The 19,054-nt window shown below is 48.5% G+C and overlaps 15 non-coding genes across 15 annotated transcripts; all 15 read right to left on the bottom strand.

Moving 5' to 3' along the window:
• Window positions 1–83: 83 nt before the first annotated feature.
• Trnas-gcu lies at window positions 84–165 on the bottom strand. The gene has a single exon. It is a non-coding gene; the product is annotated as a tRNA-Ser (tRNA).
• Window positions 166–1,001: 836 nt separating this feature from the next.
• Trnas-gcu lies at window positions 1,002–1,083 on the bottom strand. The gene has a single exon. It is a non-coding gene; the product is annotated as a tRNA-Ser (tRNA).
• Window positions 1,084–1,919: 836 nt separating this feature from the next.
• On the bottom strand, window positions 1,920–2,001 carry Trnas-gcu. The gene has a single exon. It is a non-coding gene; the product is annotated as a tRNA-Ser (tRNA).
• An 836-nt stretch (window positions 2,002–2,837) lies between these two features.
• On the bottom strand, window positions 2,838–2,919 carry Trnas-gcu. Its single transcript has one exon. It is a non-coding gene; the product is annotated as a tRNA-Ser (tRNA).
• An 836-nt stretch (window positions 2,920–3,755) lies between these two features.
• Trnas-gcu lies at window positions 3,756–3,837 on the bottom strand. The gene has a single exon. It is a non-coding gene; the product is annotated as a tRNA-Ser (tRNA).
• Window positions 3,838–4,676: 839 nt separating this feature from the next.
• Window positions 4,677–4,758, bottom strand: Trnas-gcu. Its single transcript has one exon. It is a non-coding gene; the product is annotated as a tRNA-Ser (tRNA).
• Window positions 4,759–10,876: 6,118 nt separating this feature from the next.
• Window positions 10,877–10,958, bottom strand: Trnas-gcu. The gene has a single exon. It is a non-coding gene; the product is annotated as a tRNA-Ser (tRNA).
• An 836-nt stretch (window positions 10,959–11,794) lies between these two features.
• Trnas-gcu lies at window positions 11,795–11,876 on the bottom strand. The gene has a single exon. It is a non-coding gene; the product is annotated as a tRNA-Ser (tRNA).
• An 836-nt stretch (window positions 11,877–12,712) lies between these two features.
• Window positions 12,713–12,794, bottom strand: Trnas-gcu. Its single transcript has one exon. It is a non-coding gene; the product is annotated as a tRNA-Ser (tRNA).
• An 836-nt stretch (window positions 12,795–13,630) lies between these two features.
• Trnas-gcu lies at window positions 13,631–13,712 on the bottom strand. Its single transcript has one exon. It is a non-coding gene; the product is annotated as a tRNA-Ser (tRNA).
• An 836-nt stretch (window positions 13,713–14,548) lies between these two features.
• On the bottom strand, window positions 14,549–14,630 carry Trnas-gcu. Its single transcript has one exon. It is a non-coding gene; the product is annotated as a tRNA-Ser (tRNA).
• Window positions 14,631–15,466: 836 nt separating this feature from the next.
• Window positions 15,467–15,548, bottom strand: Trnas-gcu. Its single transcript has one exon. It is a non-coding gene; the product is annotated as a tRNA-Ser (tRNA).
• Window positions 15,549–16,384: 836 nt separating this feature from the next.
• Trnas-gcu lies at window positions 16,385–16,466 on the bottom strand. Its single transcript has one exon. It is a non-coding gene; the product is annotated as a tRNA-Ser (tRNA).
• An 836-nt stretch (window positions 16,467–17,302) lies between these two features.
• Trnas-gcu lies at window positions 17,303–17,384 on the bottom strand. Its single transcript has one exon. It is a non-coding gene; the product is annotated as a tRNA-Ser (tRNA).
• An 836-nt stretch (window positions 17,385–18,220) lies between these two features.
• Window positions 18,221–18,302, bottom strand: Trnas-gcu. The gene has a single exon. It is a non-coding gene; the product is annotated as a tRNA-Ser (tRNA).
• Window positions 18,303–19,054: the final 752 nt, after the last annotated feature.

Raw genomic sequence — 19,054 nt, 5'->3', positions numbered from 1 at the left:
CCACGTACACGCGTTGTTGTTACTACTGAGTGGCGTTTCGCACGGAGGAGTGACCGCAAACGCGTGCTTCACGTAAAATGCATCGACAAGGATGGGATTCGAACCCACGCGTGCAGAGCACATTGGATTAGCAGTCCAACGCCTTAACCACTCGGCCACCTCGTCTGCTGGTACAACAGCTGTGTCTTGGGCTAGTGCTTGCGGAAAGAAGACATTTGTCGATTCGAAAACGCATTCAAAACATCGTACTGGGCCGGTGTTAACGTCTAATTCCAAGCCGCAGTGCAGCCGACCAAGCTCCCACTCGCGAATCGTTTAATGACAGCATCCGTCCACGTCGATATCCGATCGGGGCAAAATCACCGGCCCACCTATTTACTGCAGGAATAAGCATTGTATCGACATGCAGTGTCGTCTAATGCAAATGAGAAAGGTGCTGTGCATTCTTTTCCAAGACTTACTGCAACGAAACGTACAGCTCGATACGCTACACTGATATTGCTTGCAAGGTTTTGACGTTCCCCCTAGCCCAAGATTGTCCTGCTGTTTGCGATGGAGCTTGGTGTTTGGTCGGCCACTAGCGACGGATGGCTGCAAAGTCAAGTCTCTCCAGTGGGCCCTGCCAAATCGCTTCTGTAGATGGCGGCCTCACTTGAAACAAACTGTCGTAAGGCGACAGTTGTGCTACAGATGGATTATTATAGGCTCGATACGTTAAAATGACTGCGACAGGTATGCACTTAAATATAAATTAGAGCTCGTCGTTCGCAAATACCAACATACTCGTAGCTGCAGCCGAAATTTGATTGGTTTGTAGATCTCGAAATGATGTTTAATTCGAAGGGCATACGCTATGGAATGTTGTGCGCTTTCATCTGGTGGGCAGTTTTGTCTCGTATTTCATTCACACGCTATTTGCCACGTACACGCGTTGTTGTTACTACTGAGTGGCGTTTCGCACGGAGGAGTGACCGCAAACGCGTGCTTCACGTAAAATGCATCGACAAGGATGGGATTCGAACCCACGCGTGCAGAGCACATTGGATTAGCAGTCCAACGCCTTAACCACTCGGCCACCTCGTCTGCTGGTACAACAGCTGTGTCTTGGGCTAGTGCTTGCGGAAAGAAGACATTTGTCGATTCGAAAACGCATTCAAAACATCGTACTGGGCCGGTGTTAACGTCTAATTCCAAGCCGCAGTGCAGCCGACCAAGCTCCCACTCGCGAATCGTTTAATGACAGCATCCGTCCACGTCGATATCCGATCGGGGCAAAATCACCGGCCCACCTATTTACTGCAGGAATAAGCATTGTATCGACATGCAGTGTCGTCTAATGCAAATGAGAAAGGTGCTGTGCATTCTTTTCCAAGACTTACTGCAACGAAACGTACAGCTCGATACGCTACACTGATATTGCTTGCAAGGTTTTGACGTTCCCCCTAGCCCAAGATTGTCCTGCTGTTTGCGATGGAGCTTGGTGTTTGGTCGGCCACTAGCGACGGATGGCTGCAAAGTCAAGTCTCTCCAGTGGGCCCTGCCAAATCGCTTCTGTAGATGGCGGCCTCACTTGAAACAAACTGTCGTAAGGCGACAGTTGTGCTACAGATGGATTATTATAGGCTCGATACGTTAAAATGACTGCGACAGGTATGCACTTAAATATAAATTAGAGCTCGTCGTTCGCAAATACCAACATACTCGTAGCTGCAGCCGAAATTTGATTGGTTTGTAGATCTCGAAATGATGTTTAATTCGAAGGGCATACGCTATGGAATGTTGTGCGCTTTCATCTGGTGGGCAGTTTTGTCTCGTATTTCATTCACACGCTATTTGCCACGTACACGCGTTGTTGTTACTACTGAGTGGCGTTTCGCACGGAGGAGTGACCGCAAACGCGTGCTTCACGTAAAATGCATCGACAAGGATGGGATTCGAACCCACGCGTGCAGAGCACATTGGATTAGCAGTCCAACGCCTTAACCACTCGGCCACCTCGTCTGCTGGTACAACAGCTGTGTCTTGGGCTAGTGCTTGCGGAAAGAAGACATTTGTCGATTCGAAAACGCATTCAAAACATCGTACTGGGCCGGTGTTAACGTCTAATTCCAAGCCGCAGTGCAGCCGACCAAGCTCCCACTCGCGAATCGTTTAATGACAGCATCCGTCCACGTCGATATCCGATCGGGGCAAAATCACCGGCCCACCTATTTACTGCAGGAATAAGCATTGTATCGACATGCAGTGTCGTCTAATGCAAATGAGAAAGGTGCTGTGCATTCTTTTCCAAGACTTACTGCAACGAAACGTACAGCTCGATACGCTACACTGATATTGCTTGCAAGGTTTTGACGTTCCCCCTAGCCCAAGATTGTCCTGCTGTTTGCGATGGAGCTTGGTGTTTGGTCGGCCACTAGCGACGGATGGCTGCAAAGTCAAGTCTCTCCAGTGGGCCCTGCCAAATCGCTTCTGTAGATGGCGGCCTCACTTGAAACAAACTGTCGTAAGGCGACAGTTGTGCTACAGATGGATTATTATAGGCTCGATACGTTAAAATGACTGCGACAGGTATGCACTTAAATATAAATTAGAGCTCGTCGTTCGCAAATACCAACATACTCGTAGCTGCAGCCGAAATTTGATTGGTTTGTAGATCTCGAAATGATGTTTAATTCGAAGGGCATACGCTATGGAATGTTGTGCGCTTTCATCTGGTGGGCAGTTTTGTCTCGTATTTCATTCACACGCTATTTGCCACGTACACGCGTTGTTGTTACTACTGAGTGGCGTTTCGCACGGAGGAGTGACCGCAAACGCGTGCTTCACGTAAAATGCATCGACAAGGATGGGATTCGAACCCACGCGTGCAGAGCACATTGGATTAGCAGTCCAACGCCTTAACCACTCGGCCACCTCGTCTGCTGGTACAACAGCTGTGTCTTGGGCTAGTGCTTGCGGAAAGAAGACATTTGTCGATTCGAAAACGCATTCAAAACATCGTACTGGGCCGGTGTTAACGTCTAATTCCAAGCCGCAGTGCAGCCGACCAAGCTCCCACTCGCGAATCGTTTAATGACAGCATCCGTCCACGTCGATATCCGATCGGGGCAAAATCACCGGCCCACCTATTTACTGCAGGAATAAGCATTGTATCGACATGCAGTGTCGTCTAATGCAAATGAGAAAGGTGCTGTGCATTCTTTTCCAAGACTTACTGCAACGAAACGTACAGCTCGATACGCTACACTGATATTGCTTGCAAGGTTTTGACGTTCCCCCTAGCCCAAGATTGTCCTGCTGTTTGCGATGGAGCTTGGTGTTTGGTCGGCCACTAGCGACGGATGGCTGCAAAGTCAAGTCTCTCCAGTGGGCCCTGCCAAATCGCTTCTGTAGATGGCGGCCTCACTTGAAACAAACTGTCGTAAGGCGACAGTTGTGCTACAGATGGATTATTATAGGCTCGATACGTTAAAATGACTGCGACAGGTATGCACTTAAATATAAATTAGAGCTCGTCGTTCGCAAATACCAACATACTCGTAGCTGCAGCCGAAATTTGATTGGTTTGTAGATCTCGAAATGATGTTTAATTCGAAGGGCATACGCTATGGAATGTTGTGCGCTTTCATCTGGTGGGCAGTTTTGTCTCGTATTTCATTCACACGCTATTTGCCACGTACACGCGTTGTTGTTACTACTGAGTGGCGTTTCGCACGGAGGAGTGACCGCAAACGCGTGCTTCACGTAAAATGCATCGACAAGGATGGGATTCGAACCCACGCGTGCAGAGCACATTGGATTAGCAGTCCAACGCCTTAACCACTCGGCCACCTCGTCTGCTGGTACAACAGCTGTGTCTTGGGCTAGTGCTTGCGGAAAGAAGACATTTGTCGATTCGAAAACGCATTCAAAACATCGTACTGGGCCGGTGTTAACGTCTAATTCCAAGCCGCAGTGCAGCCGACCAAGCTCCCACTCGCGAATCGTTTAATGACAGCATCCGTCCACGTCGATATCCGATCGGGGCAAAATCACCGGCCCACCTATTTACTGCAGGAATAAGCATTGTATCGACATGCAGTGTCGTCTAATGCAAATGAGAAAGGTGCTGTGCATTCTTTTCCAAGACTTACTGCAACGAAACGTACAGCTCGATACGCTACACTGATATTGCTTGCAAGGTTTTGACGTTCCCCCTAGCCCAAGATTGTCCTGCTGTTTGCGATGGAGCTTGGTGTTTGGTCGGCCACTAGCGACGGATGGCTGCAAAGTCAAGTCTCTCCAGTGGGCGCTGCCAAATCGCTTCTGTAGATGGCGGCCTCACTTGAAACAAACTGTCGTAAGGCGACAGTTGTGCTACAGATGGATTATTATAGGCTCGATACGTTAAAATGACTGCGACAGGTATGCACTTAAATATAAATTAGAGCTCGTCGTTCGCAAATACCAACATACTCGTAGCTGCAGCCGAAATTTGATTGGTTTGTAGATCTCGAAATGATGTTTAATTCGAAGGGCATACGCTATGGAATGTTGTGCGCTTTCTTCTGGTGGGCAGTTTTGTCTCGTATTTCATACACACGCTATTTGCCACGTACACGCGTCGTTGTTACTACTGAGTGGCGTTTCGCACGGAGAAGGAGTGACCGCAAACGCGTGCTTCACGTAAAATTCATCGACGAGGATGGGATTCGAACCCACGCGTGCAGAGCACATTGGATTAGCAGTCCAACGCCTTAACCACTCGGCCACCTCGTCTGCTGGTACAACAGCTGTGTCTTGGGCTAGTGCTTGCGGAAAGAAGACATTTGTCGATTCGAAAACGCATTCAAAACATCGTACTGGGCCGGTGTTAACGTCTAATTCCAAGCTGCAGTGCAGCCGACCAAGCTCCCACTCGCGAATCGTTTAATGACAGCATCCGTCCACGTCGATATCCGATCGGGGCAAAATCACCGGCCCACCTATTTACTGCAGGAATAAGCATTGTATCGACATGCAGTGTCGTCTAATGCAAATGAGAAAGGTGCTGTGCATTCTTTTCCAAGACTTACTGCAACGAAACGTACAGCTCGATACGCTACACTGATATTGCTTGCAAGGTTTTGACGTTCCCCCTAGCCCAAGATTGTCCTGCTGTTTGCGATGGAGCTTGGTGTTTGGTCGGCCACTAGCGACAGTTTGTGCTACAGATGGATTATTATAGGCTCGATACGTTAAAATGACTGCGACAGGTATGCACTTAAATATAAATTAGAGCTCGTCGTTCGCAAATACCAACATACTCGTAGCTGCAGCCGAAATTTGATTGGTTTGTAGATCTCGAAATGATGTTTAATTCGAAGGGCATACGCTATGGAATGTTGTGCGCTTTCATCTGGTGGGCAGTTTTGTCTCGTATTTCATTCACACGCTATTTGCCACGTACACGCGTTGTTGTTACTACTGAGTGGCGTTTCGCACGGAGGAGTGACCGCAAACGCGTGCTTCACGTAAAATGCATCGACAAGGATGGGATTCGAACCCACGCGTGCAGAGCACATTGGATTAGCAGTCTAACGCCTTAACCACTTTTTTTTTTTTTTTTTTTTGGTTTACGAGACCAGTGCTCTACCACTTTTTTTTTTTTTTTTTTTTTTTTTTTACAGTACTGAAATTAAAATCCTAAAACATGACTATAAATGTAGACTGCTGACTGAAATAAAGATTAAAACACGAAAACTTCAGTCCTGGTGTAGAGAAGAAACATATATAAAGGCGGCAAATCCAGAAACAGTATAAAAGAAAATGGCTCACACAGGTGACCTTAGCCAACACCCTCTCTTTCAAATGTCAGGCTAAGCATATTGGCAAAATCATCTCGGAGGCCTGGCAATCGCAAGCGCTGCCAGTAAGCAGTAAGCATGTACTGCCGAAACGCTAGGTGTCCATCTTCTTCATGACAACTGTTGACAAAATGTACGAAATGGCCAATCAACCACATGACGGTATGGAGCTTCGTCCGCGGAAAAAAGGAAGAATCGGGCCGGACGATGATGTCAATAGTATAAGCGGCTTCAGCTGACCTAGTGACAAAAGCAAGTTGTTTCCTGAGCCAACGCCAATTAGCAAGGTGCCCACAGCAGGTGAATCGATGTTCAAGGGTATCCAGGAGACCACACCGAGTACAGGTGTCCGTGTCAGAAAGACCAATACGGTGCAGTCGTACATTGGTGGGAACCAAATTATTTATTACCCTATACCACGTGGACGCCACGGCCATAGAGTGGATCGGCAGACTAACGTTCTTCCAGACGTTCCTCCAGGACACAGATGGAGACGCCAGTTCTATTGGATTGGGACCGGCCAGCCCCTCCCAGCGGGCAATCAAGCCCTTGGTCGTTGGCACCGGTCGCCGCAAGAAGACGTCACCGAGGTAACTCACCGCAATGTAAAATTCCCGAATGTGTTTCAACTTAAAATTTAGGCGTCCGACATCGACAGGTGGAGCAAGGCTCGCCGGACGCACAACAGTAAAAAGCCTGGATGTAATTGAAGTCACTTCTTGCGTAACAATTAGAGTCGTTCGGCGGACGTACAAAGCAGACGCCTTGCGAGTAATGTCAGAGAGGCCCAAGCCTCCGGAGATACGCGGTTTCGTCATTACCTCGTAACGTAACTTGAATAGATGGCCCTTCCATATAAACCTGCTAGACAATTGGCGCAACCTTTTCGCCACCATCATGGGAAGTGGGAACAGCTGAGCAACATAATAAGCTTTACATAGAACGTAGGTGTCTAAAATTCTGACTTTTTGCAAAATGGTAGCAGAGCGCTGCTCATGGACCATCAGAGCCCCCTGTATCTTCTCGGTGACAGATTTCCAATTGAGAGCCGCCATTTTTAGAGGACACCGATCAATGATAATCCCCAAGGACGTATGGCGATCGACAAAAGTGGCCCAAGGGACGTCAGCATCGCGAAATCCTCGAATATCAAGGAACTTACATTTACCCTGATTGAGACGCGCTCCAGAGACACGACAGCATGCATCAACCGCCCCTTTCAACAACGGGATATCATCACGTTGACGGAGGAGAACAACGACATCATCCGCATATGCCTTAACAGAGAGCTTCCCACCAGAGAGGGACATACCCTGAAGCTTGAGAGCAATAGTCCGAAGCAGCGGTTCCAGGGACAATACGAATAAAGACATAGAGAGCGGACTACCCTGAGGCACTCCGCGGCGGATAGCAATGGGCGGCGTCAGCTGCCCATTGACTGACACCCGAGCTGTTATTCCCCTATACAAATTGCCAAGAACACCACATGATGAAGCGTTAAAACCTATTGTACCTAAAACACGATCTAAAAACACATGACTGACGCGATCAAAAGCCTTATAAAAATCAAGGAAGGCAAAGGCACAATGTACGTTTGTAACCGCCGCAACCGAGACAACATCCCGATATTCGGCTACTGGTGTCAGAATAGATCTATCATGAAAACAACATTGATGTGCACCAATCACACCCCGAAGCAGAGAAGACAACCGGCTATTGAGCGCTCTGGCAGCTGTCTTATAGTCAAAATTCAGCAATGTGAGCGGACGAAGATTGGCAGCAGATAAACGACCAGAGGACTTCGGGATTAAAACAATTTTCCCTACTTTAAAATCGGCAGGCACATCCATCCCCCTGACAATCTCATTTAAAATCTGCGTAAAAATGCCACCCAAAAGAGGCCAAAAACGGAGATAAAATTCTTTAGGCAGGCCGTCTGGACCCGGCGATTTACTGGACGGAGAGCGAGCAATAAAATCGAAAACATCATCTACCTGGAACTCCCGGAGAAATTCGCCGTTCGCGTCAGGCGCGATCGTCGCAGTTAGATCCCCAAAGACATCATCCGAAAGAGACTCACCAGAATCATCGGCAGAATATAGACTAGTGTAATACTGATGAAGAGCACGAACCATTTCCTCCTGTGCAATAAGCTGCCGTCCATCATCCACCACAAGAGAAGAGATGAAGGAGCGACGACGACGAGTCTGATGCCGTAGCAGGTGATACAAGGATGTCAGTTCACCTTCAACAAGAGAGTGAGGTTTCGACTTAACTCGCAGACCATCCATCTGTCGTCGTTTAAGGCTCAAGAGCTTGGCTTTAATACGACGAACATCATGGATCCGCAGTGGAGAGGTACCCGCCGCGTCATATAGTTCACGCAGGACAGAGTAGTAATATTCATACGTGTTCTTAAAATCACGCGTCCTAGCAGCACAGTAGAAAATCAAAGTCTGACGAATCTTGGGCTTGGCAAACGCAGTCCACCAAACCAGCAAGGAGGGGTATCGCGGGACAGAGCGAAGACATCGCTCCCACACGCCACTTATAACATCATCCATAGCACTGTCGGCAAGGTGGGAAACATTTAACATCCACTGGGAACGATAAAGTTTTGCAGGTTGGCGACTAAGATTTACAGTTGCAGTAAAAGCACAATGGTCAGAAAAACTAGTAGGAATAACATCGACAGAAAGAATTTTATCACATAAAAAATCAGATAAATAGAATCTGTCGAGTCTACTGCATGAGGACGCGGTAAAAAACGTATATTTCACCAGGGTTGGATATTTGTGTTCCCAAACATCACGCAGATGCATCGTACGAACTAAGTCATGTAAATCACGGCAATAATTAAAATTGGGGGACTGGTCTGCAGGGCGTAAAACACAATTAAAATCGCCTCCGAGCAGGAGACTCCGAGGACTCTGGCGCAAAAGATAAATAAGCTCTTCTTTATAAAAGCGCGATCGAGCCACAGTGTGACCCGAACCAGAGGGGGCATACAAAACAACGAGGCGGAGATCAAAAAGACGACAACCAATCCCACGGCCAGAGTCAAGGAATTCAATGTCAGTAATAGGAATGCCCTCTCGAAAGAAAAGAGCAGTTCCTGTTGAATATTCCGGCGCGACATTAAAAACAGTTTGAAATCCAGGTAGAGAGAGATCAGAAAACAACACTTCCTGCAAAAACACTACGTCCGCACAGGCGTCGTAAATAAACTGCCGCAAAGAGGCAATGCGAACGTCGGACTCAATACGGTTAACATTTAAGGTAAGAAAGGTGTATACTTGAACCATAGAGAGAAAAGCGAGAAAACAAATCACCTACACCGACGCACCAGCGTCACAGTCCATAGCAGGGGTGACAGAGGCATCCGAGGGAGGGGGACTGCTACCCCGTTCCGCGGATCCCTTACGTTTCGGTTTTTTACGAACAGCATTAACGTTCGGCTGAACGCGTAACTTGCGTCGGCTGACGGGCAAGGAAACTTCAGCCGCCGGTGACGTAGGAGGGTCAAGTTCTGTATCCGACACCACCCGCGCCGGTCCACATGCGGGATCCGGGGTCGCGGGGGAAACATCCGACAAAACGGAATGGTCAACACCTGCACTAGCTTCCGGCAAACATGGACTGCACGGAGGCGAAACGTGAGCAGGAAGGTCCGAGGCCGCAGAGTTGGAAGGAAGCGGAGCAGCTCCGCTGGCAGAGGTATGGGGCAGCGAAGCAGGAAGTTGTCGCGGCTCCACTTGTTGTGACATCGAAGTCGGTTCGGAAGACGGCGCCAACAGGCCCGACCGACGACCCGACTCGAGAGAAGCTGCGTCGGAGGCCGGAGGGGCGCCAGCAGCCGCCACCGGAACCGCTACCTCAGGAGGGCAGGGAGCAGCTACAGTACACAGTGGCTCGGAGGATGCCGGTCGCTCGGACTGGGGCATCTCAGGGAGATCCTCATCCGTACTATTTCCATCGTGTGGGCGACGCCTCTTATTATTCAAAAGTGGCACACCCACCTGAGGGACAGACGGAACAACATCAGATTTAGCACGCAAAGGAGGAAATTCTGTATCAGGGGTGCGCAAAACCTGTGGCGGGGCGCTACTACCACTGGACTGTGCTACACCAAGAGCAGAACCACCTGCAACGAGGTCAGCGACCGTTAACTTGCGACGCTGTTCGAGAGAATTTTTTAAAACAAAAAAGCCTCCGCGGACAGTCGGTACGCACGTGACCACTTTCATTGCACAAAAAACAGGTGCCCACCTGACCACTATATGTTACATGGACACGATATCCACCGATCTGCAGGTGAGATGGAATATTCTGCTTAACGTGCATTTCGACTGAACGAATACCACTGTAACATTGCAGGCGATGTTGGCTTGACCAGCGTTCAAGGCGAATGCTCTTTACATCACCATACTTCTGTAGACCCTCCTTAAGATAGACATTATCCACCTCCGGTGGAAAGTTGTAAACACGAACATTGGTATACGTGATGGAAGCATTGGAAAGCAGCACGGTACTTACAGAATCATCCCGATGCCGAAAGAGAACTTGATGACCATATTTAGAAAGAATTTTATCAACCTGAAGTGGGTCCATAAACTTAACAAAGAAAACATACAGTTCGGTATCAAAATAAGCAGTGTGCACCTGATCCGAATGAACACCAAAGGTATCTACCAACCAATCATGAATCTCAAGAGAACTAGGTTGCACATGGCGGGTTGACTTGTCAAAAGCAAAACTAACTGTAGCCTGACGAGGAATAACCTGGGACGACATTTTCAAAATATGCGGTCGAAACCGCTACACAAAAAACACTGAAATAAGGACAGAAAGTAACACAAGGTACGAAACAACGACGGAGAAACACTCACAGAAGTTGCAACACAACACGTAAACAAAAACGATAGTCCACTATACGTAACGCTACGGCGGAGCGGAAGACTAGGCACGTCCACACTGCACGGCGTCTAAAGCGGAACGCGTTTCGCACGGAGAAGGAGTGACCGCAAACGCGTGCTTCACGTAAAATTCATCGACGAGGATGGGATTCGAACCCACGCGTGCAGAGCACATTGGATTAGCAGTCCAACGCCTTAACCACTCGGCCACCTCGTCTGCTGGTACAACAGCTGTGTCTTGGGCTAGTGCTTGCGGAAAGAAGACATTTGTCGATTCGAAAACGCATTCAAAACATCGTACTGGGCCGGTGTTAACGTCTAATTCCAAGCCGCAGTGCAGCCGACCAAGCTCCCACTCGCGAATCGTTTAATGACAGCATCCGTCCACGTCGATATCCGATCGGGGCAAAATCACCGGCCCACCTATTTACTGCAGGAATAAGCATTGTATCGACATGCAGTGTCGTCTAATGCAAATGAGAAAGGTGCTGTGCATTCTTTTCCAAGACTTACTGCAACGAAACGTACAGCTCGATACGCTACACTGATATTGCTTGCAAGGTTTTGACGTTCCCCCTAGCCCAAGATTGTCCTGCTGTTTGCGATGGAGCTTGGTGTTTGGTCGGCCACTAGCGACGGATGGCTGCAAAGTCAAGTCTCTCCAGTGGGCCCTGCCAAATCGCTTCTGTAGATGGCGGCCTCACTTGAAACAAACTGTCGTAAGGCGACAGTTGTGCTACAGATGGATTATTATAGGCTCGATACGTTAAAATGACTGCGACAGGTATGCACTTAAATATAAATTAGAGCTCGTCGTTCGCAAATACCAACATACTCGTAGCTGCAGCCGAAATTTGATTGGTTTGTAGATCTCGAAATGATGTTTAATTCGAAGGGCATACGCTATGGAATGTTGTGCGCTTTCATCTGGTGGGCAGTTTTGTCTCGTATTTCATTCACACGCTATTTGCCACGTACACGCGTTGTTGTTACTACTGAGTGGCGTTTCGCACGGAGGAGTGACCGCAAACGCGTGCTTCACGTAAAATGCATCGACAAGGATGGGATTCGAACCCACGCGTGCAGAGCACATTGGATTAGCAGTCCAACGCCTTAACCACTCGGCCACCTCGTCTGCTGGTACAACAGCTGTGTCTTGGGCTAGTGCTTGCGGAAAGAAGACATTTGTCGATTCGAAAACGCATTCAAAACATCGTACTGGGCCGGTGTTAACGTCTAATTCCAAGCCGCAGTGCAGCCGACCAAGCTCCCACTCGCGAATCGTTTAATGACAGCATCCGTCCACGTCGATATCCGATCGGGGCAAAATCACCGGCCCACCTATTTACTGCAGGAATAAGCATTGTATCGACATGCAGTGTCGTCTAATGCAAATGAGAAAGGTGCTGTGCATTCTTTTCCAAGACTTACTGCAACGAAACGTACAGCTCGATACGCTACACTGATATTGCTTGCAAGGTTTTGACGTTCCCCCTAGCCCAAGATTGTCCTGCTGTTTGCGATGGAGCTTGGTGTTTGGTCGGCCACTAGCGACGGATGGCTGCAAAGTCAAGTCTCTCCAGTGGGCCCTGCCAAATCGCTTCTGTAGATGGCGGCCTCACTTGAAACAAACTGTCGTAAGGCGACAGTTGTGCTACAGATGGATTATTATAGGCTCGATACGTTAAAATGACTGCGACAGGTATGCACTTAAATATAAATTAGAGCTCGTCGTTCGCAAATACCAACATACTCGTAGCTGCAGCCGAAATTTGATTGGTTTGTAGATCTCGAAATGATGTTTAATTCGAAGGGCATACGCTATGGAATGTTGTGCGCTTTCATCTGGTGGGCAGTTTTGTCTCGTATTTCATTCACACGCTATTTGCCACGTACACGCGTTGTTGTTACTACTGAGTGGCGTTTCGCACGGAGGAGTGACCGCAAACGCGTGCTTCACGTAAAATGCATCGACAAGGATGGGATTCGAACCCACGCGTGCAGAGCACATTGGATTAGCAGTCCAACGCCTTAACCACTCGGCCACCTCGTCTGCTGGTACAACAGCTGTGTCTTGGGCTAGTGCTTGCGGAAAGAAGACATTTGTCGATTCGAAAACGCATTCAAAACATCGTACTGGGCCGGTGTTAACGTCTAATTCCAAGCCGCAGTGCAGCCGACCAAGCTCCCACTCGCGAATCGTTTAATGACAGCATCCGTCCACGTCGATATCCGATCGGGGCAAAATCACCGGCCCACCTATTTACTGCAGGAATAAGCATTGTATCGACATGCAGTGTCGTCTAATGCAAATGAGAAAGGTGCTGTGCATTCTTTTCCAAGACTTACTGCAACGAAACGTACAGCTCGATACGCTACACTGATATTGCTTGCAAGGTTTTGACGTTCCCCCTAGCCCAAGATTGTCCTGCTGTTTGCGATGGAGCTTGGTGTTTGGTCGGCCACTAGCGACGGATGGCTGCAAAGTCAAGTCTCTCCAGTGGGCCCTGCCAAATCGCTTCTGTAGATGGCGGCCTCACTTGAAACAAACTGTCGTAAGGCGACAGTTGTGCTACAGATGGATTATTATAGGCTCGATACGTTAAAATGACTGCGACAGGTATGCACTTAAATATAAATTAGAGCTCGTCGTTCGCAAATACCAACATACTCGTAGCTGCAGCCGAAATTTGATTGGTTTGTAGATCTCGAAATGATGTTTAATTCGAAGGGCATACGCTATGGAATGTTGTGCGCTTTCATCTGGTGGGCAGTTTTGTCTCGTATTTCATTCACACGCTATTTGCCACGTACACGCGTTGTTGTTACTACTGAGTGGCGTTTCGCACGGAGGAGTGACCGCAAACGCGTGCTTCACGTAAAATGCATCGACAAGGATGGGATTCGAACCCACGCGTGCAGAGCACATTGGATTAGCAGTCCAACGCCTTAACCACTCGGCCACCTCGTCTGCTGGTACAACAGCTGTGTCTTGGGCTAGTGCTTGCGGAAAGAAGACATTTGTCGATTCGAAAACGCATTCAAAACATCGTACTGGGCCGGTGTTAACGTCTAATTCCAAGCCGCAGTGCAGCCGACCAAGCTCCCACTCGCGAATCGTTTAATGACAGCATCCGTCCACGTCGATATCCGATCGGGGCAAAATCACCGGCCCACCTATTTACTGCAGGAATAAGCATTGTATCGACATGCAGTGTCGTCTAATGCAAATGAGAAAGGTGCTGTGCATTCTTTTCCAAGACTTACTGCAACGAAACGTACAGCTCGATACGCTACACTGATATTGCTTGCAAGGTTTTGACGTTCCCCCTAGCCCAAGATTGTCCTGCTGTTTGCGATGGAGCTTGGTGTTTGGTCGGCCACTAGCGACGGATGGCTGCAAAGTCAAGTCTCTCCAGTGGGCCCTGCCAAATCGCTTCTGTAGATGGCGGCCTCACTTGAAACAAACTGTCGTAAGGCGACAGTTGTGCTACAGATGGATTATTATAGGCTCGATACGTTAAAATGACTGCGACAGGTATGCACTTAAATATAAATTAGAGCTCGTCGTTCGCAAATACCAACATACTCGTAGCTGCAGCCGAAATTTGATTGGTTTGTAGATCTCGAAATGATGTTTAATTCGAAGGGCATACGCTATGGAATGTTGTGCGCTTTCATCTGGTGGGCAGTTTTGTCTCGTATTTCATTCACACGCTATTTGCCACGTACACGCGTTGTTGTTACTACTGAGTGGCGTTTCGCACGGAGGAGTGACCGCAAACGCGTGCTTCACGTAAAATGCATCGACAAGGATGGGATTCGAACCCACGCGTGCAGAGCACATTGGATTAGCAGTCCAACGCCTTAACCACTCGGCCACCTCGTCTGCTGGTACAACAGCTGTGTCTTGGGCTAGTGCTTGCGGAAAGAAGACATTTGTCGATTCGAAAACGCATTCAAAACATCGTACTGGGCCGGTGTTAACGTCTAATTCCAAGCCGCAGTGCAGCCGACCAAGCTCCCACTCGCGAATCGTTTAATGACAGCATCCGTCCACGTCGATATCCGATCGGGGCAAAATCACCGGCCCACCTATTTACTGCAGGAATAAGCATTGTATCGACATGCAGTGTCGTCTAATGCAAATGAGAAAGGTGCTGTGCATTCTTTTCCAAGACTTACTGCAACGAAACGTACAGCTCGATACGCTACACTGATATTGCTTGCAAGGTTTTGACGTTCCCCCTAGCCCAAGATTGTCCTGCTGTTTGCGATGGAGCTTGGTGTTTGGTCGGCCACTAGCGACGGATGGCTGCAAAGTCAAGTCTCTCCAGTGGGCCCTGCCAAATCGCTTCTGTAGATGGCGGCCTCACTTGAAACAAACTGTCGTAAGGCGACAGTTGTGCTACAGATGGATTATTATAGGCTCGATACGTTAAAATGACTGCGACAGGTATGCACTTAAATATAAATTAGAGCTCGTCGTTCGCAAATACCAACATACTCGTAGCTGCAGCCGAAATTTGATTGGTTTGTAGATCTCGAAATGATGTTTAATTCGAAGGGCATACGCTATGGAATGTTGTGCGCTTTCATCTGGTGGGCAGTTTTGTCTCGTATTTCATTCACACGCTATTTGCCACGTACACGCGTTGTTGTTACTACTGAGTGGCGTTTCGCACGGAGGAGTGACCGCAAACGCGTGCTTCACGTAAAATGCATCGACAAGGATGGGATTCGAACCCACGCGTGCAGAGCACATTGGATTAGCAGTCCAACGCCTTAACCACTCGGCCACCTCGTCTGCTGGTACAACAGCTGTGTCTTGGGCTAGTGCTTGCGGAAAGAAGACATTTGTCGATTCGAAAACGCATTCAAAACATCGTACTGGGCCGGTGTTAACGTCTAATTCCAAGCCGCAGTGCAGCCGACCAAGCTCCCACTCGCGAATCGTTTAATGACAGCATCCGTCCACGTCGATATCCGATCGGGGCAAAATCACCGGCCCACCTATTTACTGCAGGAATAAGCATTGTATCGACATGCAGTGTCGTCTAATGCAAATGAGAAAGGTGCTGTGCATTCTTTTCCAAGACTTACTGCAACGAAACGTACAGCTCGATACGCTACACTGATATTGCTTGCAAGGTTTTGACGTTCCCCCTAGCCCAAGATTGTCCTGCTGTTTGCGATGGAGCTTGGTGTTTGGTCGGCCACTAGCGACGGATGGCTGCAAAGTCAAGTCTCTCCAGTGGGCCCTGCCAAATCGCTTCTGTAGATGGCGGCCTCACTTGAAACAAACTGTCGTAAGGCGACAGTTGTGCTACAGATGGATTATTATAGGCTCGATACGTTAAAATGACTGCGACAGGTATGCACTTAAATATAAATTAGAGCTCGTCGTTCGCAAATACCAACATACTCGTAGCTGCAGCCGAAATTTGATTGGTTTGTAGATCTCGAAATGATGTTTAATTCGAAGGGCATACGCTATGGAATGTTGTGCGCTTTCATCTGGTGGGCAGTTTTGTCTCGTATTTCATTCACACGCTATTTGCCACGTACACGCGTTGTTGTTACTACTGAGTGGCGTTTCGCACGGAGGAGTGACCGCAAACGCGTGCTTCACGTAAAATGCATCGACAAGGATGGGATTCGAACCCACGCGTGCAGAGCACATTGGATTAGCAGTCCAACGCCTTAACCACTCGGCCACCTCGTCTGCTGGTACAACAGCTGTGTCTTGGGCTAGTGCTTGCGGAAAGAAGACATTTGTCGATTCGAAAACGCATTCAAAACATCGTACTGGGCCGGTGTTAACGTCTAATTCCAAGCCGCAGTGCAGCCGACCAAGCTCCCACTCGCGAATCGTTTAATGACAGCATCCGTCCACGTCGATATCCGATCGGGGCAAAATCACCGGCCCACCTATTTACTGCAGGAATAAGCATTGTATCGACATGCAGTGTCGTCTAATGCAAATGAGAAAGGTGCTGTGCATTCTTTTCCAAGACTTACTGCAACGAAACGTACAGCTCGATACGCTACACTGATATTGCTTGCAAGGTTTTGACGTTCCCCCTAGCCCAAGATTGTCCTGCTGTTTGCGATGGAGCTTGGTGTTTGGTCGGCCACTAGCGACGGATGGCTGCAAAGTCAAGTCTCTCCAGTGGGCCCTGCCAAATCGCTTCTGTAGATGGCGGCCTCACTTGAAACAAACTGTCGTAAGGCGACAGTTGTGCTACAGATGGATTATTATAGGCTCGATACGTTAAAATGACTGCGACAGGTATGCACTTAAATATAAATTAGAGCTCGTCGTTCGCAAATACCAACATACTCGTAGCTGCAGCCGAAATTTGATTGGTTTGTAGATCTCGAAATGATGTTTAATTCGAAGGGCATACGCTATGGAATGTTGTGCGCTTTCATCTGGTGGGCAGTTTTGTCTCGTATTTCATTCACACGCTATTTGCCACGTACACGCGTTGTTGTTACTACTGAGTGGCGTTTCGCACGGAGGAGTGACCGCAAACGCGTGCTTCACGTAAAATGCATCGACAAGGATGGGATTCGAACCCACGCGTGCAGAGCACATTGGATTAGCAGTCCAACGCCTTAACCACTCGGCCACCTCGTCTGCTGGTACAACAGCTGTGTCTTGGGCTAGTGCTTGCGGAAAGAAGACATTTGTCGATTCGAAAACGCATTCAAAACATCGTACTGGGCCGGTGTTAACGTCTAATTCCAAGCCGCAGTGCAGCCGACCAAGCTCCCACTCGCGAATCGTTTAATGACAGCATCCGTCCACGTCGATATCCGATCGGGGCAAAATCACCGGCCCACCTATTTACTGCAGGAATAAGCATTGTATCGACATGCAGTGTCGTCTAATGCAAATGAGAAAGGTGCTGTGCATTCTTTTCCAAGACTTACTGCAACGAAACGTACAGCTCGATACGCTACACTGATATTGCTTGCAAGGTTTTGACGTTCCCCCTAGCCCAAGATTGTCCTGCTGTTTGCGATGGAGCTTGGTGTTTGGTCGGCCACTAGCGACGGATGGCTGCAAAGTCAAGTCTCTCCAGTGGGCCCTGCCAAATCGCTTCTGTAGATGGCGGCCTCACTTGAAACAAACTGTCGTAAGGCGACAGTTGTGCTACAGATGGATTATTATAGGCTCGATACGTTAAAATGACTGCGACAGGTATGCACTTAAATATAAATTAGAGCTCGTCGTTCGCAAATACCAACATACTCGTAGCTGCAGCCGAAATTTGATTGGTTTGTAGATCTCGAAATGATGTTTAATTCGAAGGGCATACGCTATGGAATGTTGTGCGCTTTCATCTGGTGGGCAGTTTTGTCTCGTATTTCATTCACACGCTATTTGCCACGTACACGCGTTGTTGTTACTACTGAGTGGCGTTTCGCACGGAGGAGTGACCGCAAACGCGTGCTTCACGTAAAATGCATCGACAAGGATGGGATTCGAACCCACGCGTGCAGAGCACATTGGATTAGCAGTCCAACGCCTTAACCACTCGGCCACCTCGTCTGCTGGTACAACAGCTGTGTCTTGGGCTAGTGCTTGCGGAAAGAAGACATTTGTCGATTCGAAAACGCATTCAAAACATCGTACTGGGCCGGTGTTAACGTCTAATTCCAAGCCGCAGTGCAGCCGACCAAGCTCCCACTCGCGAATCGTTTAATGACAGCATCCGTCCACGTCGATATCCGATCGGGGCAAAATCACCGGCCCACCTATTTACTGCAGGAATAAGCATTGTATCGACATGCAGTGTCGTCTAATGCAAATGAGAAAGGTGCTGTGCATTCTTTTCCAAGACTTACTGCAACGAAACGTACAGCTCGATACGCTACACTGATATTGCTTGCAAGGTTTTGACGTTCCCCCTAGCCCAAGATTGTCCTGCTGTTTGCGATGGAGCTTGGTGTTTGGTCGGCCACTAGCGACGGATGGCTGCAAAGTCAAGTCTCTCCAGTGGGCCCTGCCAAATCGCTTCTGTAGATGGCGGCCTCACTTGAAACAAACTGTCGTAAGGCGACAGTTGTGCTACAGATGGATTATTATAGGCTCGATACGTTAAAATGACTGCGACAGGTATGCACTTAAATATAAATTAGAGCTCGTCGTTCGCAAATACCAACATACTCGTAGCTGCAGCCGAAATTTGATTGGTTTGTAGATCTCGAAATGATGTTTAATTCGAAGGGCATACGCTATGGAATGTTGTGCGCTTTCATCTGGTGGGCAGTTTTGTCTCGTATTTCATTCACACGCTATTT

Source organism: Schistocerca piceifrons, chromosome 2 (assembly GCF_021461385.2).
Source record: "Schistocerca piceifrons isolate TAMUIC-IGC-003096 chromosome 2, iqSchPice1.1, whole genome shotgun sequence".
Lineage (NCBI taxonomy): Eukaryota > Metazoa > Arthropoda > Insecta > Orthoptera > Acrididae > Schistocerca > Schistocerca piceifrons.
The sequence above is the reverse complement of the archived record's forward strand: the minus strand, read 5'-3'. Positions and strand labels throughout refer to the sequence as shown.